Consider the following 24,919-nt stretch of genomic DNA (forward strand, 5'->3'; position numbering starts at 1 on the left):
AATTGGGCTTGTGTCATCGTCGTATTTTCTGAAAAATCCCTTTGCCCAGGATTTTTCTCCTGGGAAGCTGAGAAGTCCCAGAGAAAAAAGAAAACAGTAATTATCTGATTTGCTTCTCCTGTGTTTTGCTGCTTTGGAAAGTGTTTGGACATTGTTTACCAACAGATTATTGTTTCACTGGTTTCTGCTGTGAAATGGTTTGACTTAATGACCAGTCATGGTCAAGCTTTGTCAGATTGTCGAGGAGAGAGCCACGAGTTTTCTTTATTATCTTTTAGCCTTCTGTAAGTATCCTTTCTCTATTATTTAGTATAGTTTAGTATAGTATTCTTTAATTTAATATAGATCATAAAATAATAAATTAGCCTTCTAAGAACATGGAGTCAGATTCATCATTTACTCCCTACGACAGAGGTCTCACAAAATACCACAAGCTTGGAGTTTTTTGCGCTTAAATTTCAGCCCCCTTGCACTGGTGGTTGTGTTACCAATTAAGAAACACCTGTGAAAATACAGGAACCGCAAAACAGCTTTCTGGTTTAAAAGTGCCTTCATAAACCTCATAAACATTATAAACATGAGGTTTATACTTGCTCCCTCTTTTAAGCATGTGAATAACATCACTCAACATCTTGGAGAGTGAGGGAAAGAAACCCTAAATAAAGACAACTGAGTGCCCTTAGCGCAAACCATGAATCAAAATGTTCCAGCACAGCCCTTCCTCTGCCCTGTGCCCTGACACAGCAGAATATTCCAGTCACTGATCATGGTGCTGTGGTTCAGCCAAATTCTAATGCTTAACTTGACACAATTAGCAACAAGAGGAAAACTGAAATCACATGTTCATTTTCTGATCTTCATCCCCCAAAAATAGAGAAGAACAAGAGGACGTTGATTTTCTAATCAAAGCGCTGGCTGAGACAACATTAGCAAATTTAAACACCAGTGATCTTCCCATGCCCAGCAGCCAGGACGCTGTTGGATCTGGCTCTGAGTGAGGCTCTTGGTAGCTCAGAATAAAGAAAACTCCAAGGCAACAGTGAATCAACACCTCCTGTGGTGTTTGATTGCAAAGTTTGCTCAACTGCCTGGGCAAAGGTACTCAAGAAAGCCTGCATGACACCTGAAGAGTGCCTGGGTGTTTGAGAAGCAGTATAAGGAGGCAGGGACCAGCTACTGAGTACCACCTCTGTGAGAAAAAGCAAAGCAAGCTGATAAAAGACATCTCAGCAGCTCCCTTTGATGGAAGCTACCAAGAAAAAGAAAGAAAAAAAGCTACAGAGCTCTGGCTGCCTGCCTGATTTTTATTATTTTTTTTTCCCTCTCTGTAAGTGTAAATAACACTTTCATTCTGGAAACCACATGAATAGCATACACCTTGTGGCTTTGAAAACCTGAGCTGAACTCTGCAAGATTCTGAGCAATTGCCTGAATCTCACCCAGCCTTCCCTCTGCCACACTCTAATGGTCTGCCCTCAGCCCAGAGGACACAAACTCTATTCTCTTGTGAAAATCAGGTGATAAAGAATATTTTTATCAAGAGGGACTTAAAACACTGGCACAGGGTGCCCAGAGCGGCTGTGGCTGCCCCTGGATCCCTGGCAGTGCCCAAGGCCAGGTTGGGGCTGGGAGCAGCCTGGGATGGTGGAAGGTGTCCCTGCCCTGGCAGGGGTGGAATGAGATGAGCTTTAAGGTTTCTTCCAACCCAAACCACCCTGTGATCTCTGTCTCTGAAAAAGAAACACATAAATGTTACAACACAAGAAATTTGGAGTTCAGTGGGAGTCATTCTGAACCCTTCTCCCCTAAAGGTAATTCCTCAAAGAACTGGAAGAATTCAGGACCCAAGGAGAAATGGAAGAAAGGACTTTGAGCACCACATGATGGGAGGAAGATTGGATTTTCCCCTCAGGATAATTCTTGCAGGTTAAGATCCGCTCAGTAAAGAGAAAGAAACTGTTGTACAAAAGGATCAACTGAAATTATGCTTGATTTCCTTTCCTTTAACTGTTTACAAGAAATCATTCCATCTCCTTGAGACTGGCTGCAGGAGCTGTGTGTTGTACCTCTGGAGAAAAAACAATGTGAATTGTAATTACAGCAGGTATCCAACATGAGCAAAAATCAGTGATGCCAGATATGTTTTCTGTGGAATGGCTGTTTCTGCTTTAATTCTGCACTATTCCATAACTCCTGCCAGAATCTTTTTCTGATATGAAATGCCAGGCTGATTATGTTTTGACTTACAAAGTTATTTCTCCAGGAAAATTGTTTTCAAGAAACATGTGTGGATACATTTTCATTAAAAATCAAATGAATATAGATCACAAGCAGTTTATTACTTGTTTCTTGGTGCAAGGCAATTAGAGAGATTTGGTTCTTTTTTATTCCCAATGCAAAAGCTACATCTTACAAGTCACATCATAGCTGAACACAAGACAAATGAAATATTAAACTCCATTCTCCTGGGCTGCAGATTTCAATAGCAACATGATACAGGTTACTTTGGGATTTCATGGCAACTTAGAAGAGATTTATGGGATTGAGCTTAATTAATAGAGCAGTTTATCCTACTAGGCAGACATGAAGATCTCATCTAGCGAGTTTAGTAACCACTGTTGCCAAACTGATTTAAATTATGATGTCACCCAGCACGCCCATCTTCCCTACTTTTGTCCCAATCCAAATCATCCCCACCAAGAAAAAAGAAAAAAAATTATGGTGGTGTCCCTTCTTTCCCCCATTTCTTTTCCCCTTTCTCTACCACTGAAAAAACAGGTGCTGTAAAACATAATAAAAGTAGAAATTTAAACTGTTGCTCCTGATTTCTGAATTTAAGGAACTAAAATAAGCAGCTGTTCCAGTAGTTTTTAAAGAATCAGTCCCACACGCTGAAAATAATTATTTCCCACTAGCACCAACTGGAGCAAAAGCTTTTACTTTTTTAATATCACACTGTGCCAAATTACTGCAAGTGATCTAAACGAGTTCCCCATTATTTAGCAAAACTGGCACATAAACGAGAACATTTTTTTCTTCCTGTTTCAAAACCCACTTGCCAGTTACAGATGACCAGCCTGATGTTATGAGCTCACTATTTTAATTAAAATCTCTGTTTGACCTTGATTAAACAAACATGCTGACAGATTGGCCTTGTACACATGTAATTGTGAACAACCATATTTTAAGCCCCATTTCATCCCAACACTGTTTTATATCACAAGCTTTGCCTGGCCTGGTGCTGCCTTCCAGCCACTCTCCAGACAGAGAGGAGGAAACCAACAACCAGCACATCTGGAACTGGATTGCTGCTCCTGGGATACCCAACTGAACCCCAGACATGGAAAAATTTGTTTATGGGTGCTCATTTAAAAAAAAAAAAAAACAAACAAACAAACAAAAAACCCCAAACAAACAAAACACGCAAAAAAAAGGCAACCAAAAAAACAAGCCCACCCCAAAAGCCACTGCAGCTCAGGCTCAAAAAAAAAAAAGGGGGGGAAGTTTTTTGACCATGGACACATTTTATTGAAACTAAACCCAGGTCCAGTTGTACAGACACAAAGGGAATTGGGGTGTGCCTTTCTCCTCCTGTTAGAACAGAAAATACAGCTCCTGTCTGCAGCTCAGAAGGCTGAACAGTTAGAACTTAAAAATGACATGAATTCAACTAATGCAAAGAGTGTGAGAAAATTAACATGAAGGACCAGAATAAACCAAATAGAATCACAGAGGATGTCAAGCCCCACAAGGATCAAGTCCAAATCTGTTCCTTGCAGGGCCACCTAAAATTGCATCATCCCTAGTGACGGGACAAGGGGTGATGGCCTTAAACTGACAGAGGACAGGGATATATCGGATATTAGAAATTTTTGGCCGTGAGGGTGAGCAGGTTCTGGCACAGGGTGCCCAGAGCAGCTGTGGCTGCCCCTGGATCCCTGGCAGTGCCCAAGGCCAGGCTGGACAGGACCCTGGGACAGTGGAAGGTGTCCCTGCCATGGCAGTGTGTGGAATGAGATGAATTTTAAGGTCTCTTCCAACCCAAACCATTCTGGGCTTCTACAGTGACAAAGAGCATCACCCAGACACCTCCTCAACTCTTACACTCGTAGTTCCATTAACACACTACTTTCCAACTCTTGTGGAAAAAAACCCTATTTTACTCTTTGGCAAATATCCCTGAGTGTTTCTACTCTACTGCTGGAATATTTCTCTACTTGGCTTTCAAAGCAAGGCAAATTCTAAGCAATTTTTACATGATGGAAGAATAGCTGGCTTCATGAATGCTTAAGATGCCACTGGGAAGGCTGAAAAACTAGAGAAAAATTCTCAACAACTGTTAGCACTTTCTCCTGTGAAATAATCCATAAAGAAAGACATTACAGAAAATGCAATCTTAAAACAGCTGGATACACCTCCTAAACTATGAATTTTATTTTTTTTTTTTTTTTTTATTTCTCCCTTTTTCATAACAACACCATCTGATAAACTGTACAGATAAGGTGACCATAAACTCTCATTGGCATGGGATGGGCTGTGGCTGTTTTAGACAAAAAGAACTCTTAATGTCACAAAACTCTGGTGTATCAGCAAGTGCAGCAATTCCATGTTTTGCTTTCTCACATGCACAGGACAGAGCACAGGCTCTAAAAACAAGATCAGAAGAGACACAGTGGTTCTTATTCTTTGAGGGTTGAAAAGGTGAGGATGGGAGCTGCTGCTGAAAGACCTTTCCCTGACAAGCAGGATTTGTGTTTTCCAACATGATCCTGATCATGCTCCTACTCATGGGAATTATAAAAACTTCTCACCACATCCTAAACAAGCAGCTGTGGAGTGTGCTTGTCAAAATCATCAGGATGGGACTGAAAGGCAAGGAAACCAAATTTTAAGCTTCTCAAAACTATTTTAAGCAGAAAACAGAATAAAAGGCATCTATATAGTTTTCTACACAACAGCCAGAGTGTCTGAGCAGCATCCACGGGCACCTTTTCTAGTTTCATACAATAACAATGAGTCTTAAGAGCTCTGAGTGTCAATATTTATACTGGCATTGCTTTTTTCCACTCTTCATAAATGCAGCAGGTAAATTTAGTTTTCTAGTGATGGTCCAAACTTCCAGTTCCATTTAATACACAAAAGAAAGAAGGCACATGGATTTTACAATACTTAGCCTGAGAAGATTTCACTGTGCTGACACTGCACTAATAGATTGTGTCTAAGAGAGAAATTCAGATGTGTCTCTCAGCACTGTGACAGGCTGACAGCAGTGGCACATGTCAAGTGCTATAGGAGTGTGCCAGCAGCAGCAATAAATGATTCATTAATTCACCTGGACAGGTGAATTAATTGCACCAGGGAATGATGTGGTCAGTCTGAGCCCCAGGAAAAGTGCCCAGAAGTAATTCTGAAATCAACAAATCTGAATATTTAAGTAAAGCCAAAATCCAGAAAAGTGAGAGAAGAGACAGATTTAGGATTTCTACAGCCTATAGACCAAGGGGCAATGGTTTCAGAGGTTTATAAATTTCAGAGGTGCAAAGCATTTACTGTTTGGGTTTGTACTCAAACCACCCAGAGCATTCCCAGCAGGCAAACATCACCTTTGCACCTTCTCCTCTGTGAGCATTCCAGTAGCGTGGGATGGAGCTCTGTTCTTTGGATCCTGTGGCAAACTCCAGGTCACTGCTCTCCATCTGGTGTTTCTTCCCAACACAGGACTTACTAACACAGCCATAAGTGACTTTAGTGCTCTGTGATATAAAATACTCATTTGCCACAATAATGTGGGTTTTTTTCCCTTTTGCTTTTCCCTCAAGAGCTGCTGCTTCTGTCTGCAGGGGACTCAACGCACATTTAACGTACAAAAAGCAAAGGAGAAAGTAAAAATGAGCCAGAAAATGTGAAATAACTGAGTAAAGTGGTCAGAGAATCAGCACAACAGCAATGAAAAGATGAGCAGAACCCAGGGGACAGCAATCAATGACACTAAAGAAAGCCAGTGGAGCAAGAAACTCAATATTTGGCAGGATGCTTGTCTTCTATCATCTCCTCAAAACCCCAAACTCAAAAACTACAGGCTATTCCCTCAACATCTCCCAACAGCACAGGTGCAGTACACAGATATGAAGGGAGAACTTGATCCATCAGCCTGATGACAACAGAGAAAACATTCCCTCTGTATTGTCCCCTCAAGAAGAAGAGGAAATGCCCCTTGGTGACTTGAACATTTGCTCCAAACTGAGCAACTGGGCTGTCAGGGATTAAAGAGAACACAAAAACCTTTACAGGAGCTGCTGCAAAGCAGGAGAAAACCTCTTAACCCTTTCCTGAATGTCACTATAGCACGTAAAACAACACAACATGGACTCACTGCTCTTTCCAAGGTAAAAAAGGGAAGTTTATTTCTGACTCCAACATTTATAGTTTTCCAAAGGTGACAGTGCCACCTCTCCAGTGACACTGGACAAACCAACAGACCATCAAATTTCTCCTCCTCCATAAAAATGCAAAACAATGAGTTATTTACAGAAAATGTGTAAGAAAGTTCATCACAAGAATGTAAACATCAGAAGGCTTAGAAAATCTTAAAAAAATCAAGAAAGCACCCGAAAGTACTGCAGTCTGGAACAAACCCTGCTTGAAGAAGGTTCATCAGTATCAGGGTCATCTTATCAAACACTTACAGAGCCACCCTGAGTGCACAAAGAGCTGGTGGAGACCCAGGGCCTCCTGCCAGCCCTTCCAATGGTGCGAGAGGCTAAAGGAGAGGGGCACCAGATCCTGAGTGGGAATTACAGCAGCGTGCTAATTCATTAGCATTTCACACTATTTGTGCCTCAGAAGCTTAGCCTGAATCCCACCAGAGCCTCAGAGGATGCTTTCATTCTCTAATAAAGAAAATAGCATCGGATTAGTTGAACAGTATCTCATTTCCCAGTGTAAATTAAGTGAATTAGGTGGAAGAGTCTGTGCTCTAATTGTAAAGCTCATTACAAGGACTCACATAGATTAGACCTGAATGCTTCTCTTTGAGTCAACATTTGCTCTGTAACAGAGTTTAAATGTGCCTATAGACTCACACTGTTGATGTGTAGGAACCTCCAGTTCTGCAGCAAAACACTGCCAAGCCTTGTGCAGGGTGAGGCCAGCAGGCAGCCTTTGGATGGGAGTGCTGCCCTGGAAACAACCTCCAGGAATGACAGGATCCCCAGGGCTGGAATCATGCACATTTCACTCTCAGTTTTAAAGCACATGTAATTTTCTGAGTTTGTCAACTGTAAAACAGCTACAAAAGCACATCATGGAGAAGAGCAGTGCTGTGCTTGCTGGTTGTGGCATGTCACTCTTTACAGGGATCTTCCATGGATCACAAGAGGCCCAACACAAGGACTTCTGGCCATCCAGGAGCTGATTACAATCAGCTTGACTTTCACTATTGTAGCTCCTCCATGTTCCAGCCTGCACTAATTATCTCAGGTTCTCTTAATTATCAATGGAAAGAATAGGCTCACCTTAAGGCATATTACAAGACATAAAATTAATTGCTCCCTGCTCCCTCCATCTTTTGAGTGGTATTAAAATAGATGTAAGATGCATTTTACTTCCTTACTCTTTATTTTCTCAGCTCATGGCCCTCAGTGTGAAACACAGAGAGGTGCTGGATCAGTCTGTTCAGGGGAAAGCCAAGAGATAATAGTGAGCACCTCTAAGCCCCTTGAATCCTCTCTGAGAGCCCTCACTCAGGGCAGAATTCAGGTGCTGCAGTCTAAACCCATCCCATGAAGATAAATGATGATGCCTTTCTCTGGGAAAGGTGAGCACAACTCACTTTCCTTTTCTCCATGAAGCCAAAGCATGTGACAGTGATGACAGCATCACTCTTTGATTTAATCATTCAGTGCTCAAAGTGCCTGCTGGGGAAAGGATTTCATTCTCTTACTAAGACTGTTCTGAGAATGGAGCATCTTAGTCCCATCTGCTGAGATTGTGTCACACACAGAAAATGGTTCAGGTTTCATTTGACCAAAATACCAGTAAAAATAAAGAGACCATTACTTTCTCTGTGCAGCATCTGACTGCTCCATTTTGCTCCACAAGGAGCATGTCCAGCATGCTTGAACCAAATCCTGTTCTCCAGACTTATCTTTGATGTATTTTCCTTACACAACAATTAATAATTTTTAATTTTTGCTGCTTCCCTCATTTCTTGGAGTTGATGACAGCAACATCATCTAAGTGTGGACTAAGGTTTTATATTAATCTGGAAATGACCCATGAAGAAATACAAGCTAGGCTTTAACATATCTGAACATATCTTTACCATATATGAACATATCTGAATACATTAATTACAAAGGTATGAGAATGAAGCATCATCTCTTTTCAAAATAGAGATGAAGTATAGTAACTTTGCAGAAACTCTGGTCAAAACACTGATTCCTCCACTAGAAATTGCTGCAACTGCACCTGGACCAACAATCTTTCAAGCCGCAGGTTACTCATGAACCTGTGTCTGAGTTCTCTCCCTCCCAGGTGAGAAATCCCAGGGCACTACAATCTCTGCTGATTTCCAGCTCACTCTGCTGCCTTTAACAGCCACTTCTCCATCACTACAGTATAAACAACCAGCCTATGAGATGCTGCTCCTCCAATTCTGTACAATTAAATGGAAATCTGCATGCACATCCTACCAGAACCAAGGGTCTCTCCACCAGTCACTGCTCAGGGCCACCTTCAGCTCTCGCTCATGTTTCTAATCCCAGGGTCCATCTGAGCTCATCCATCACATGGCATTAAGTCTATTTCTGCTTTCTGCATGAACAAGCTTCTAATATCCCACAGGGACTAAAAAATGTAATCTTAACAAGCACCAAAAAAAGTAGAAAGGCGTTAATAAACACGTAAACTGAGAAACATGTAATTTCAGGTCAACTCAAGTTCAAGCAGCTTCAGCAGTTGCTATGCTACCAGCTGATGGTGGTGGGAAAGGACAGAGGCAAAAGGATTTTATAGTTCTGCCTAGAGTGGATATTTAGCAACTTCTGCTTTCTGGCACATCCCTGTGTGCAGAGCGAAGGATCATTAGTCTCTAAGCTGCTGAAATGGCAAGTGATTGGAGGTATTGACCACCAGGAAGCAGCATGGAATGGCTTGCCTGGATTGATTAAGGAGCTTAATCCATAGCAACCTGCTAGGTTTGCAGGAAAAGCCTGAGGCAGGATGCTTCACTTCATCTGAGGCAAAGCAGAGCAGTAAAAATCCCATTGTCCTTTACATCCCTGGGCTGTGCAGGACTGATGGGGAGCAGTCAGAAAACAGAGGAACCAGCCAGACTGGAGTTAAACAGGAGAGAGTGCATGGCAGTGAGTCACAGTGCCAACCATGTCCCAGGCACTGACACTGATCCCTCCTCTCAGACACAACCTGTACCCAGAGCTGGCTCCACTCAGGGCACTTCCAGGCTCTGCCCACAGTTAATCTACAAAAAACCCTGATGAAACAATAGGAATAAAACATTTTGTATCTGGAAATAATGACTAAAGGATGGCTGCAGGGCCAGAGACTGAATGCAGACTTGTGTTCCAGCCTACAGACTCTATGACCTCCTACAAAGAAGAGTGTGCCAGCCTTGACACACAAATTTAGGGTTTTTCAGTCCATAAAGAAAAATGTTCTCACTTAAGCATTTGTTTTCCTGTGACAGATCTGTGAAAAACATGGATCACATTTGACCATGAGGAGGTAAGTCAAATTTAACACAAAGAAAGCTGAGACTGGAATAGTAGATAGCAAATGTGCCACCAGGGATCTCAGGGGGAACCCCCCAAGGAACTTTGCAGGTTTTTCAGCTCTATACCCTGAAGCAGCAGCTGGAAAACTATCCAGGTGTGGGGGTCTGAGTTGCTGGTTTCTCTGGGTCTGGATTGAAGGCACTTTAGAGTAGTTCATGTTTGGACTCAGTGTTTATTATTTCTTATCAGTAAAACAGTCTCATTACTGTGAGTTCTGCAGCTTTTCATTAGAAGGTACAAAATGGCAACAATCTCTTGTTCCAAGGTCTTTTAAGGCTAAACTATCCAATTAAGAACTGACACCTGGATTATTTCCCCTTTTAACCCAATAACTAATCCCAAAGAGGCCTCAATGGGACTTTTCTGCCCAATTACAAAATGCCACCAAACCCATGGAGAAGGAGGAAGAAGCAGCATGAAGAAGAAACCCAGGGTGACACCCTGTGCCTTCCACCTTGCTCCCATCCACAACACACTAAAAATCCCAAAACCTCAATTTCTCACCAAGGGATGACACTTACACTGCTCTCTATATCCTATTTCACACTTTTGTGAATTCCAGTCTATTCTGGAGTTTAGGAAACTTTGTCCATGAATGAGGGTCAGAGTCAGTGCTCCCCTGGGGGTCAGGGCACCCCAGAGCAGACAGGGAAATATTTCCTGTGCTGGGAATTACACATTTGGGTTTCCACATCTCCCCCTTCTCTTTGAACCCAAACCACTCCTTTGACAGCCTCATCCATCAGATACACTAAAGCAGACATGGCACAAACATGAAAAGGACTGTGCCGCCAATCAGTACCTGCACACCTTTATCAATTTCCACATCCAGGCAAGTGTCAGAGTGGGTGCTCCCCTGAGTGCAGGTTTGCTAGGTATGAGTCTGAACAAGAGCACAGCTGTGATCTTAGTGTGGAACTTAGCTGAAGCAGACATGACTCATTTCCAAGGTACTTGGCCAAGTGCTCATTTTGGGCACTCATTGCTCCTGCCTTAACTGACTGAAATTACAGACCTGGGAACATTAACAGCCCAAGGGAAGAGCAGGATTTGCTGTTATCACAGCTATGCTTCATTCAAATTTAAAAGTTTTCTCACTTTACTCCTTTCTCTGGGGTAGAACAGATGGGCACCCCAGGAAACCTGAAGAAACTACTTGAATAACTGGATATCAGGGATATTTAAATGTTCCTCATGCAGGTTCCAATACATTCCCAGAAATACCACCTACAGAAACTGTCCTATGGTTTACACCTAAAGTAGCACATTTCATCCCAGAAATTCAAGATGAAGGTCAATCATCCTCCCACTTTTATTGACAACAAAGTGTGAAAAAAAGCCAGGTCCATTACCAATAACTGTTCTGCTGCCACAAAAGCCATGCTGCTTACACAGCTGCAGAAGCAACCTATGGATTTATTACAAAGCCTGCATGGCAACAATCTTTGCTTGGGGGGACAAAAACAATCCTTGTCCAGGTAGTTAAACACCAGGAAGAACAACTCCAAGTGCCATGGCAATTTCCAGAACATAGAGGGATCTCTTCCACCTCTAAGGCACGAAGCAGCATCTCCAGAGTACAGCACACTCAAGAGAAATCCTGCCTGCAGATTTCTGCACACAGAGATGTGCTCCCAAAAGGAATATCTGCAGTTAGGCTGATGTATTTCAACTGTTTTATTTCCCCAATGGAAGGAACAAACACTCTGCTTCAGAATGAAAGTGCAAAGACACCTCAGAGATGATCCTAGTAACCCAAAAGACTTAGAGGCCACCAGAGATCCAGGATTCTGGAGGTTCCAGTTTTACTTTTTATAAGACTGCCAATATTTCCAAGAATATCTGCAGTTACTTAATGAATTCTTTATTCTTTCTTCTTTGCTGCTGTCTCTGTCCTGGGACAGTTAATAAAAACAAGATCTACCACCAGATAAAGGGCTTGAAAGAGATGCATTATGGCTGATGGAGTTAAAATTACAGAACTGAAGTGATTTTTAATGGGTCTTTATTTCAAAACCAGTGTTAATTCAGCTTTGGGTCCTGCACAGCCTGGATCCTTCTGCATTTAGGGTTATGTAAGAAAAATCTGTCCATCTAGAAGAGAAGTTGTGTTTCATTCCCATAATAACAAATTTTATGCAGGTCCACCAAAGCCTCGTGTCAGGTTCCTCCAAAGAAAACTCCTATTACAAAATATATGTTCTAAAAGTAGAAATAATATGTTCAAAGGCTTTTTCAAGGAGCTGTAAGACAAATATTTACTGTGCCACAAATCTTCCTAAAGCAGAGTCTGCAGATGTCCAGGCAATATCTGAATACATGACTAAGGAGTGCTGGTGGTTCTTCACTGGAGCACTTCCCTGTGCAGAGCTTTCTGCTCACAGTACATTATCACTCCCTCAATCAATGCAAATTGAACCTGGGCTTTCCTGAGAAGGTCCAGATTCAATTTGGATTTACTGATTTAATCAGCTGAGAGTTCCTTACATAGTCTGCTCCCCTACAGGCATACATTGACTAAATTCCTGAGATTCTGCATATGCTGCAAAAGCTTTAAACGCAGGAGAAAAGAAGATGGAAAATCTACTAGGACACAAGGGAAAGTTTTTAAAAAAAATATTAATCATAGCAGTAGAAAGATCATACTGGCTGGTCACCCTTTCAGAATGATGCACCCTGGTATAACAAGACTTGATATACAACCTGCCAATTCCCAGTATCTGTTTTCCCTAAGGATGGCCCCCAAACAAGTCAAGGTTCATCAAGGAACAGCAGCTCAGGTTTTCTGGGTGAAATGAGGACAGCAGATTACCTAAGCATAAGGTCAAACCTTCTGCTGCACTTCACTGAGTGCAGAGTGGGATTTAAGGTCACTTCTGACTGAGAAAAATGGATGAAATGTGTTTTTGTACGGACAGACCTGCAGAACTTGCATTTCTGTGATGTTCTGGAGCTAAGCACTCTGCACAGTCCCTGCAGCAGGTGGTAACAGCCCATGTGGGCAGGCAGGGCAGAGAGGAGTGTGAGCCTGCAGGACAGGCTGCAGCCTCCCTGCATCACCAGCCTGTTACCAGGGACTCTGTAGCCATAACAACAAAACTGAGAGATGCCAATTACCACGACACTGAGCACATAATTAGCAGCAGCCTGAACAACTTGTCATCCTGCAAAACTGAAGAATCAGCAGGAAAAATGCAAAGTGACCAACACTTGTACTACTCCAACAGGAGTAGGTACAAGAAGTTTTCTTCCTGCATTAGAGTTTCAAATCATGATTTAGAAAATTATTTTTCCTCCCTTGTAAGAGATGCCTATCACTTGGTACAAGGACAAGTGTTCACTCAGTATGTTTGGTTATATTACTCTCTAATTTTAAGCACTGATGGAAAAGGAAGATCAGCAAGGAAATGCCACAATTTTGAAATCTTTGTTTACAGTTCTAGAGATGCAGCTTTCACATTGAATCAAAATATCACAAGTTGATTATGTGATTTTTACACACATAAAATGAGCTAGAACACATGAGGGTTTATTTTCCCATCACTTTGTACATGTGGAATTCCTGCTGATGCAGATCAAAGCAAATTTTAGGCAGAGGAGTCACTGTATCAGCTGTCACTTCCACCACCAGGAATGCCTGTTAGTGGTTTTATCACCATGTAATTACCAAGCGTGGGGTCAAAATTCACCCTTCGCATTGTCAGTAATTCCTGTCAGGTACCTGGGGAAACATTCAATCCCTACACATCTCCCTATCAAACAGGATTGCAGATTTTCATTGAATCAAAGCACCTGAGGGAAGAACAGCAGCACAAAAACCTCAGAGGGTCTTGTGCAACTGTATGAAAGGACCTGATCCAAATAAGCACAGTAAAGTGTTCAGTTCTTCCATTTTTCTCCTATTTCCCATCTTTACAAGCAGAAACCTCCATTGTCCAAATAAGCTCCAGTTAATACCTGATGAGATCTTGGTTCAATGCCACAGAAAACCATTTGTTGCTCCAACTTGTAAATTTACATTCCCTGCATGGGTCTCAAGTACACAACTCCAGAAGTGAATTGCTAGACATAATCATCACCTTCAGAGGAACAATAAATACTGTAGGTCAAATCTTGCCCAAAAAATTTGCACCAAAGAGTTTTCCTGCTTGCGAGGCTACTAAAAACAAACTCTTTTTGCTTCAAGCCAAATTCTTCATGCTAGACTCAGAGTTCCTCTTTCCAAGGTGTCCTTAAGAAGAGTAGAACATCTCTGGAGTTAAGAGCAGGCAGGCACAGGTGATGGTGTAGTGCTTGGCTTTAATGAATAGCTTGTTAGCCATTCACCAGCTTAGCTCCTTGTAGATTCACTTAATTATTTAAGAAATACAATAATTCTTTGGCTCTGCGCCCAATTTTTCTCTAGTTTATGCTGGTACATGTCCAAAATAAATGGAGTTACCACTGTGATGCAAATCAGCCAAGTTTCTTCTCTTTTGTTCCTCCGTAATCTGAAATGTTGATGATTCTTTATCCTTCACAGGCAAGCTGATAAGAACCAGCACCACAGGAAACCATTTTCTAACAGAATCTGCTCTGAACCCATTTGTTGCTTATTAGGACCCTGGCACAGCTCCCTAGTCCAATGAACATGATTAAAAATGACTTGATGAATGTAGTTCATTGAACAGGTGGCTGCAGCCAGGCTGGAAGGAAGAGCACTCTAAGCAAGGTGGAAACACTTAATGTTTTCTAAAATTGTTTAAACAACAATAGCTCTGTGGATCTGAGCACAGACAAATTCCAAGAGTGCTAATTCCGTTAACTGATAGCTGCCAAAAACTCTGCAAGGATCAGGGACAAAGTGTGGGGATGAGGGAAAAGAAACTCCTACATGGCTGCCTGTGCCTTCCACCACAACAGGAATGTTTGATCAGATCCCAGGGTACCAGGAAATAGGAAAAAATGGAAAAGTCAAGAAAGGAACTGCCAGGTGAGAGAGTGAAGTTTTGCCTCCAAGTGTGGCTTAAATCCCCCCCAAACCCAGGGAAGAGCGGAGCCAGGAGCTCACAGACAAAGCAGGCAGTGCCAGCTGGGTACAAAGTGACTGGAGACAAATGGAATTGCTGAGGAGCTCCTCAGTGTGCCAGGCACACCCTGGTGACACCCAGAGCTGGGGCACAGAGGGATTAATGGGGGTTTAAATGGAGCTGTGTGATGATGGTTTGTGATAAGATTACAAAAACCCCTTGTTTTAAGAAGTGTGCAAGAATTTCATAAAAAGCAAGAACTGAGTTAAACCCATCTGCACCTTCTGAGCTGCTGTGGTTGGTTCATGCACAGGTACTCTACTCCCTAAACCCAGCATTACAGGATCTCATTCCAGCAGAGTTTAAGTGATGGAATAACCAGAAATGGGTGCACTGGGAATTTAAGTGATGGAATAACCAGAAATGGGTGCACTGGGAATTTAAGTGATGGAATAACCAGAAAAGGGTGCACTGGGAGTAATGGAACAGATACAGAACCAGCCCAAAACTGTAACAAACCCCTCTGAGAGCTGAAACTTGATTACAAGTGCTCTTGATTATTAAAAGCGAGACGAGAAAAACAAACAGGGGAAACAAACCTGCTGCTTTCATCTAAGAAAACACATTTCAACATTTTTTCCAGGAAAAAGCATCAGCTCTTGAATACTTCATATTATACATACGCCTTCAACTCTGCTGCTGATCTTGACAGCTGCACTTTAATTTATTTGCACGACTCTTATTAGAAGTTGAGTAAAATATGGAATACAGTGAGTCCACACAGTGATTTAGAGCTATTAGAGCCACATCTGTCACCAGCTGCCAGGTTGAACACGATCTGCCACGCCACTGGCAGGCATTCCCTTCATTGGCAATAAAATCTGGGGCTATATTTCTTTGAGATCTACCAATATTCACTGCATAAAAGCAAGCTGCCCTGAAACATGGGCAGTAAAGCTGAGATGAATTCACACAGAAACTCCAAGCTTCAGCTGCAAAGAAAACAGTGCTTCACTTATCCTGATATTATTGGAAATGCCTGGACTTTATCTAGGAATGTAAATCACCTCTTTGTATAAATTAAAAATCTTCCCAATGATACAAAGGCAGGTTATAACCTAGAACACAGAGGATATATGTCACAGGGAGAAACAAGTGCTTCACATACACCCTTTTTTTCTTTTTATAGGGTTCTTAGGAGCTCATTTGGAATTTACTGTGCATGTAAATGCCAAATGAATTCCAAGTGCTGCATTACTGCCAATCCATTACACCCAGCCCTGCAATTTTAACTTACAGCTCCTAACTGCCTGAGGCACCAGGTCTGGATCCCAGTTCTTACACTCAGATAATCATGTAGATCTGTGGAAATCACTTTGTTAACATTCCATCCCATCTCCCAAATCAGGGGTGCTTGTGCTCGAACACTGCCCAAGGTTTTGTAAAGGAAACACAAACACCAGAGAGGCTGTGAGTGAGCTTTGTCCCACAACAAAGAGTTTCAGCACTAAAATGACTTTTACAGATAGTTATTAAATTTAACCATGAGTTTAAGGCCCTTATTTATGAGGCATTACCACAGCAGGTAGGAACAGACAAAAAAAAAAAAAAAAAAAAGGGATATTGCTGCCTATTCCATCTTATTCATTGAAATGACAATTCCAGAGGGTGACCAGGGACAACAGGAAGGTCAGCAGGAAATGTCCCCTGCCACCTCTGCTGCAGACAGAAGTGTTCCTTTAGCTGGGAAATCCAGCACAATGCCTCTGTAAGAGCTATAGGTGAAGCTGGATACCCCCCAGTAGTTCATGGCCCTGAGACACAACCAGGGAACTGAGCAGGATCACAAACCCAGGCACCAGGAAAGAGGATTTTGGTTTGTTCAAGGTCCTGGACAGAAGAGGGGTCCAGGAGAGCTGTCACAGACATCTTTTTATGAAAAGTCCTTTCTTTAGGATTTTTCCTCCTGAGAAGCCTCAGGAACAAAATGTAAACAATTATTATCTGCTGCTGTGGAATGCAACAGGTGCATCTGTGATTGGCTCATCTTAGATGTTTATAATAAATGGCCAATCAGCCCAGCTGCCTTGGAGAGTCCAAGACAGAGCCTTTGTTATCATTCCTTTCTATTCTTAGCTTTGCTACCCTTCTGATGAAACCTTTTCTTCTATTATTTTAGTATAGTTTTAATGTAATATCTATCAGAAAATAATAAATCAAGCCTTGTGAAAATGGAGCCAGATCCTCATCTCTTCCCTCATCCTAAAACCCCTGTGAACATGGTCACAGAAAATTGCTGGATTTCCAAGGAGCACCTTGTCAAAGCTCAGTGTTCCCTGCTGAGCTGCTCCTTGAGCTCTTCCCACTGAGAACAGAATTGCTGGAACTGGTTCTGGGGCTCTGCAGAGCACACCCAGCTCACAATGGCACACACAGCTCCAAAGTTCAAGGACATGTACACACCAGCAGCCTGGAACAGGCTCAGGACTAGGGAAATACTGTCCTTGTAAAGCCAGAGAGGGGTGTAGGGAGTTGTGGCAACTCCACAGTTTGTCAATTTTGTGCTTGCAGCATACTGAAGATCCTCTTAATCAGAAAACCAATATTTTCATAAAGGTTTTGTGTACGTGTTCATCAGAGCTGCTGCTGTAATTTACATTTATACGTTTAAGCCTGTTTTCACTGCAGGCATAAACAAGGGCTTGATTTTTAAAGATCTGGACTTGTAAAGATCTACCTGCCAAAAAGAACCCTCAACAACTAAGAGCAGGTCCCCAGTTACCTGAAAAATAATTAAGATAAAAAAACAAAACAGAAACACGCCAAACAAAAAAAATCTTTGCGTTATTCAACACAAGGAAGCAAAACACATTAAAGAATTAAAACTGGGCTGTGGTGCAGTTTGTCTTACCAGCATAAGGTACACACAGGCTTTTGCTGAGCTTTGATTGTGTGGAGACAGCAGGCAGCACAACAGAAAGCAGCTCACACTCTGCTCTCATGGCACCATCCCACAGGTATCCCCAGCTGTGCCTGCATTCAGTGGCCAGAATAGAATCCACAAATTGCCCTGCACAATTAGCTAACTCGACCCACATGGCCCTTTCCAAGTATCTTTTAAGCGGTTTTTTACTTGAATTGGGCGTTACAAACTCCTTGATTTCTTTGACTCATTAAGCTCAATCTCCTTGCCATGCTCAGCACCAGCAGTATCTGCCTCTCCAATCAGCAGGATCCCTCAGAGACCCAGGGTAACCACCTGAAAGGAGCACAGCCACATCAAAGTGGAGATTTTAGAAGTTTCATCTGACAGGATTAGTTACTCAGCTGCATTTATTTGCCTCAGAATTGCACACAATTCCTATCCCCCAAAATCACAGCACAGATTTAGGTTGTAAGCCTGTGAATCAACATTTTCTAAAGGAGTTGTAGTGCTCAGACACCAAAAGAGCCAGTGATGACAAACAAGACACACCTCACCCTTTCTTAGGATAACAAACTCCTGCAGGTGAGCTGAGCTAGGACAGCAACACCAATTTGTCTCTGAGCAGCCTGTCTTGTGTTCAATTCCACTGGAATTAAGAGAGAATGAATTCTTTTGCTTAAGCTGATGTCACATTGGGACATATTTCTTTATGGCTCAGTTGAAGTGCCTGGATGTTAAACTCAATCGTGTTTGCAGACGAGGTTTTTCAATGAGAAGTGATTTGTGTGGATCACAGCAGCACATGCATCTCACAATTAGGTGTGAAATACATCTAAAGGCATTGTATTCTTACACAAAAACAAACAAAAAATGCTCAGTACCTACTGGGATACACAGGGCAGATGATGGGCTTTTGACCTGGTTAGCGTAAGAGGTTCGATAGACAAAAGGCTTGGCAAGAGCAAACAGAACTTTGAGGATTAAATCAAGATTGCAAGAAGCTTCAATCAGACTGACTTACCAGAAAATTACATCAGACTTCTGCAAGCAAAAGATGTTTAAAATGCAGAAGTTTGTTTGTGTGACCATTAACTCAATCATTGTAGCAAAACATTACTAGCCTTTCTAACATACTATATAAGCATTTGTACTTCACAATAAGTTGATAGTCTTTGACCATCTCATGAGTCCCTGTCTCTCTTCATGGCTGATAAGTACCTGCCCATGAGAAGTCAGTTTGCAGTTACAGGATTCTTGTGTTCCTGGTTAAAAAACATCCCTCAGGATGTCACTGTAACATATTCATGTAAGAGCCTGAATGAGGGATGTGGGACTCCAGGGGCTCTCCAAAATGCAGTTTATTGTATACAAAATACAGTTTATTGTGTCCAAAGTGTTCCAGCAGCCCAGGATTGCGGGTGACAGAGCTGTGCCCACAGCTGTCAGCTCCAGCTGCAGGCTGGCCTGGAGACCCTTTGGTTTTGGTTACAATTCATTATAGACTTTTCTTTGCCGAGCATCTTAATGCAGTAGAACCAATCTATACCTTAACTTTTACCTATAGCCTATCATAACTACTGTAATTACCATATTCATGTTACTATTCTCCAATCACTCAAAGTCAGTACATTACAGTTTCAGCTAGAAGTTGGTTTTCAGTTTTCTTGCAGTGGAAAATTCTGAGACCTTTCTTCTACTTGTAACTTTGCTGACTTGTTTGCCTGTGCTATCTTTCTGCTTGGTAAAAACATCTTTTTGTTTGGGGTGGGTTTATCCTTTGCTCTAAGCCATAAAAACTCCTTCTAACTAACACACCCTTTGCCTCCTTGGTTATCCAGTGAGACTGGCTCAGCCATTCTTTTCTTCTATATCAAAACTCGCTTCCATCTCTATTCCTTCATCAGACTCTACCTTTAAAATCTTTTTGCCAAGCACACATATCTATGAGACTTTCTTATCAAACTTCCATCCTTCCCAATATGTTCAGCAGAATTAACTGCAGCCTCATATAACACAGGGGGCTCAAACACTCAAACCAGCACTTTGATATCTCAGCTCTCCCATACAGGGCCAATTTCATGGCAAACCTCACAGTTCCTGCCTGCAGGAGAATCTTGATGAGCAACATGGAAGCACAACTGCTGAATGCAGTCCTACTCCTGTTGTCATTTTATCACATGGGTTCCATATGGGTGTCTCCTTATCTATAAAGTTCCATACCTTCTTAGTGTTTCTTGTGGGCATCTCCTCACAGCGCTGACTCTTTCTTCTTCACAAAGCAACCAACTGACTCCAGCTCCCTTCTCACACAGCCACTCCACTCTTTTATAGCATCTTCGTCTCATTGCTCACAGCTGTGGCCTGTTAAAGTCAGGCCTGTTCCTAATCTTGTTAATTGGCCCAGCTGCAACTCCTTAGGGGTAAGATTACTTTCTACACTATCTTTGTTTTCTTATATTCTATCCCCCTACATACTCCTTCCAACATGGCTCAGGTGTAATCTGACACACAAAAAGCCCTAAAGAGATGCAGCAGGGCTCAGAGTGGGAAAAATATCTTCCCATTACCTCTGTCCCAAGATTATCTGTATTATGGGATTTACTGTTGTTGTTTCATTTGTTGGGAATAGCAGTGGAAAATGGGATCATGGATCATTTATGGTGGTTCAAATGACAAGCCACCCATGGAACAGGTAAGATCTGCAAACTGAATATGGCAGACACTTAGAAACCCTTCTTTTTCCACCACCAGGACTGAATGATAACACAAACTTGCCTCCAGTGGTGAATTCCGTGATTTGCTTTAGCCTGAAAAGGCACAGCTGGTAGGATCTACATTCTGCTGTTCCTCCTTGCCTGGACTTTAGAGTTTCTCATTAATCCATGTCAGTGTGTCCAATGGATCAAGCCTTGCTAAATGATTCATTCCACCTCTATTAAACACATAATTCCATTCTCTTTTTCCCTACAAGGTTCTCAGAATGGACAGGGACTCATTCCTGGGGCCATAGGAATTGTGCTGCCCCTCTTCCCAAAGGGTTCTGTGCTGCTTTCTGTCCACACTTCACAGCTAGGCACAAATAGCCAGAGCTTAAGATTTACTGCCCACAAACCCAGTCATTCATCCATCTTAAATTATGCTAAATGTGCTCACCACACAAGTGAGTGAGATTCCAAATACAACCAAGGAAGGGCTGGTAGAAACCAGAAGTGCATCAAGAATTAAACAGGCCACCACAAGAACACAAACTCTTCCTTTTTTATTTTTTTCCCACTGTAAGGGATTGAAACAAGATGACCTTTGAGGTCTCTTACAACCCAAAGCATCCTGTGATTCCACCTGTGGCATTAAGGAGTGGCAGGAGCACCCCAGGATTTATGCCTGCAATATGCACTTTGCAGGGCAGTTTGCTTATCAGGTTATCTGTTCTGGTTGTTTGACAGAGTTCTGTGTCCCTTATGTACAATGTGGTGCCTTAAAGGACTGCTTGTTTTATTCTCTTTAATCAGATAAACAGATACCAGCAGAGGAACTGTGGGGAGCAAGGGCAGAATATCAGAATTTGATGCAACCGTAACAGTTCCCTTCCAGTATCCATAATTCTGCTGGAGCAAAATTTGTCTTTACATAAATACACAATTTTCATCAATATTTTCACAGGTGCTGGCCTGAAGGATCAAGGTCCTCAGCCTTTAAGGGGGGTTCCAGAATGTGGCAGAATTTGCAGCTGTTGAAAATTGCTCATTTAACAACAAGAAGGAAAAAGTGTTGGAAAAGCTTGTTTTAGACAGACTGCTACATTTAGAGGAGCTCCCAAATGCATTTCCTAAGTGTGCATTCTAAACTATCAGCCCTATTAACTTTTTTGTTAAAAAAAAACAAAACAAAACAAAAAAAAAAAAAATAACCTAAAAAAACCCCAGAAAGTAGTAAGGCAACTTCTACTCTCTAGAGGTATAAATGGGAAAACAAAGCTTTGAAGGCGAATTTATGAAATTTATGAAAGTAAAGAAAATAGGACTTGTAATGAGGCAATCTAAATCTGCTCTGAAGAGTGGAAATGAGGAAGAATATAATTTCCCATGATCTGTTATTTCCTTTAAAAGCCCCTTAGAATGAATGCAGAGTTGCCTATATTTGAATTTTACTCCATCTGGTCAAGGAAGAAGATAGAGAAAGAAAGTAAAAAACAATTAAAGGAGAAAACCACTTTTCATAGAGCTGTAATTCAAGTGAAAACTTTGAATGAATCAAGAGCCATGCATCTTACAATGAACTGTTTGTTCACCATATCCCTGCATGAACCCTCCAGTACTGAAAACTTGCTCAAGAAAAGAGAAGCAGATAATTTTTGCATTAAGATCTTGTCTTTCCATGAAACATGAATGCTGAAAGCATCTTAATTCCCAGCAGCAGCAGAGTTGGAAATTTTTCAGAATAGATTCAGCAAAGTCCTGAGAGACAGATAATTAAAGAAGCAATACTACCTGTGGGAAGCAGCACACGCCAGGGTATGAATCAAAATCAGGGTTAGAATCCACTCTGTGTCAGCTGGAATAGATCTGCTTTCAATGGCACATCAATTTTAAATGCTTCTGATTCCCAAACTCTGACAGCAGAACAGTGAGGGAGGAGATGAGATCAATACAGAATACTTGAGGTAAAGAACAAACTGATGCAACTTTGGGAGAGGCAGCTGAGTGCTGAACAAGCTTTGCAGAGGAGAAAATGCTGTCCAAATGCTGCAGAGGATTCCCTCTCATCCCTGCCTGGCAGACACACCCAGGAGTGTGTGGAAAAAGGGAATTGCACAGGGAATCCCTCCCTCATCCCTCCTGCCCAGGCTCCATGACTCTGTTTCTCTATTGTTTCATCCTCTCTCTGTCATCTGAGTGGACAAAAAAGAAAAATCAGAGTGCCAGAGTGTTTGCTGAAGGGAATAAGTAAACTGGTCACTGACGTGTGAGTGTGCCATCCTTTCCACCAGCACTCCATAAATGCCCAGCTCTCAGGGGTTTGTGGGGTCTCTCTGTGCTGTCCTGCCCCACAACAGAGCAGGTGGTGGCACCCTCAAACACAGATACAACCACCCCTCCTATTTAGGTGATGCTTCTATAGAGGAAGAGAGAGAAACTTTGCTGGAGTTTCTTCTCCAAGGTCTTCTTCTAAAGTAGAAAAATCATAAAGAAAGGCTTCCCAAGATCAAGCCTTTTCTCCTACAATCAGTCCTTGGCCTTGTCATGGTAGCCCTTTGCAAGTTCCCATGTGAAAGCAATCCTGGTATGAGCAGTTCATTAACAGAACAATCTATTCCTGGGTGAAAAACAACCAGTATAAACTGTTTTTACACCTTAGATAGAAAAATGAAAACTATCTCTCAAAAACAACTTTCCCTGCATGCACACACGGAGAGTTTGAGTGACCAATCAATACAGGAAAACAACTTGTTACTAACCAATAAAATAATGGGCAAGAAAGCTCCTGACCAATTGGAGTCACACATGATGTCTGTAAAACTGGATAAAAATGAGTTATGTGAATAAAGAAGGGGCATTTTCTTCCATGAAGAAAATGCAGTCTGTGTAATTTATTCCCATACCTTGTAAATACAAACCCACCAGAGTGCTTGGTTTTGGCAGTGTCCCAGTTCCCTCTGCCAGCTTGCCCATGTTACAAATATCTCTTTTTGCACCCATTGCAGTGATATTGTGCAGCAGCAATTCCCACCATGAATTACATTACAGGAGAGAAACTTGTGCCCTGGGTATATTTTATACCTTATCTACCCTTTACTCCCTCTTGCTCCTAAATCCTTCTCAAATCAACCTGAGAGGGGACAAATGGGGGAAAAAAAGAAAAAATATTCTTTTCACAAAAAAACAGTGTCTGTGGAAAGGGATTCCAACTGAAAAAAAACCCCACCCACCGAAACACTCTGCTTTCCTTTGCATCTCTTAAAAGAGTCTTGCAAATGCCAGTGAAAATGATGGGGCGTCTGATGTTTTGACAGAAACAAGAACATCATTAAGGTAGGAGCTGTCAGCAGGTATTTTATTTTCTCCCTGAAGAATATGGCTACTCTTCAGGCATTACTTTTTTTACTAATCTTTTTTTTTTCCTTTCATTTCCATTCTGTAATTCAATCCTGAAAGATGGCATATTTTATTTGCCTGTGAACTGGATAGATTAGAGAGCAGCAGTGATGGCTTGTGACTATAACCATGTCAGCAAGAGATGCACTAATTGTTCTGCCACTGGGATAAGACAGGAAACTATTCCAAATCCAGGTGCAGTCCTTATTTATGCAGAAAACAATGCTGAGGTAAAATTAATGTAACAGCAAGAGAGTACCCAGTATTTCATTATTTCTTACATATTAAATAAGGGCACATAGAGCTCTTAAAAATAAAAGAAAAGGTGGTTTTCTGAGTGTATTTACAACCTCATCAGACTCCAAGTATGAATTAATATTAAGTTCCCAGTAAAACCACTGGGAATTCAGACCCACAAACCAGCTCTCCATATTACCAAGGGGGATGAGGGTCAAGAGAAGCAGGAACAAAATTCAGGAGGCAACTGGTGACAAGAAACAAATAAAAGAATGGGATCAGGGAGTGAATTCAGATGAAATGCAGAGGGAACAATGCAGAACACACCTGGCCCAAGGGTTTGGGACAGCTCAGGGGTCAGAGGAACAATGCCTGGAGGTGCACCATTAATATAAATGAGTGCTGAACCCTGCTATAGTTCTCCAGTTCTCCAACTGGGAGAACTGGGGTCCAAATCTGGCAGCTACAGGAACTGCAGATCTTGACAAATAAAATACTTAAGGTTCACTCAGAGGAAATTCCTGGAAGGTACTCAGAAACCCAGTGACACTTATTTAATCCACCACAGAGAATGAGAACTCAAATCCTCCCCCAGAGGAGTGTGACATGTCAGTCTGGGAGAGAAGATTAGAGAGGTCAGGCAGATCTGCAAGTGCAGCCTCCTCAGAAGTTATCAATAAAAGAAAAGGTTGAATCAGAGAGGGAAATCACAGCATCTTTTATCAGGATTAATAAAATGGATGTTTATGATCTCTGCTAATTTGCTTGATGGTTGTTATTCAGAAATCCTTGTTTAGTCATTAAAAAGACAAGCCACATGTAAGTGTTGTTAGCAAAGGCATTTTCTATAGAAGAACAGCA

The 24,919-nt window shown here is 41.8% G+C and overlaps 1 protein-coding gene across 4 annotated transcripts in view; it reads right to left on the reverse strand.

The window, feature by feature from the left end:
• PTPRT (protein tyrosine phosphatase receptor type T) overlaps positions 1–24,919 on the reverse strand; it is a 489,384-nt gene that overhangs the window by 243,356 nt on the left and 221,109 nt on the right. The gene's annotated exons all lie outside the window — the stretch shown is intronic.

This window comes from Ammospiza nelsoni, chromosome 12, assembly GCF_027579445.1.
Source record: "Ammospiza nelsoni isolate bAmmNel1 chromosome 12, bAmmNel1.pri, whole genome shotgun sequence".
NCBI classification, from domain to species: Eukaryota; Metazoa; Chordata; class Aves; order Passeriformes; family Passerellidae; genus Ammospiza; species Ammospiza nelsoni.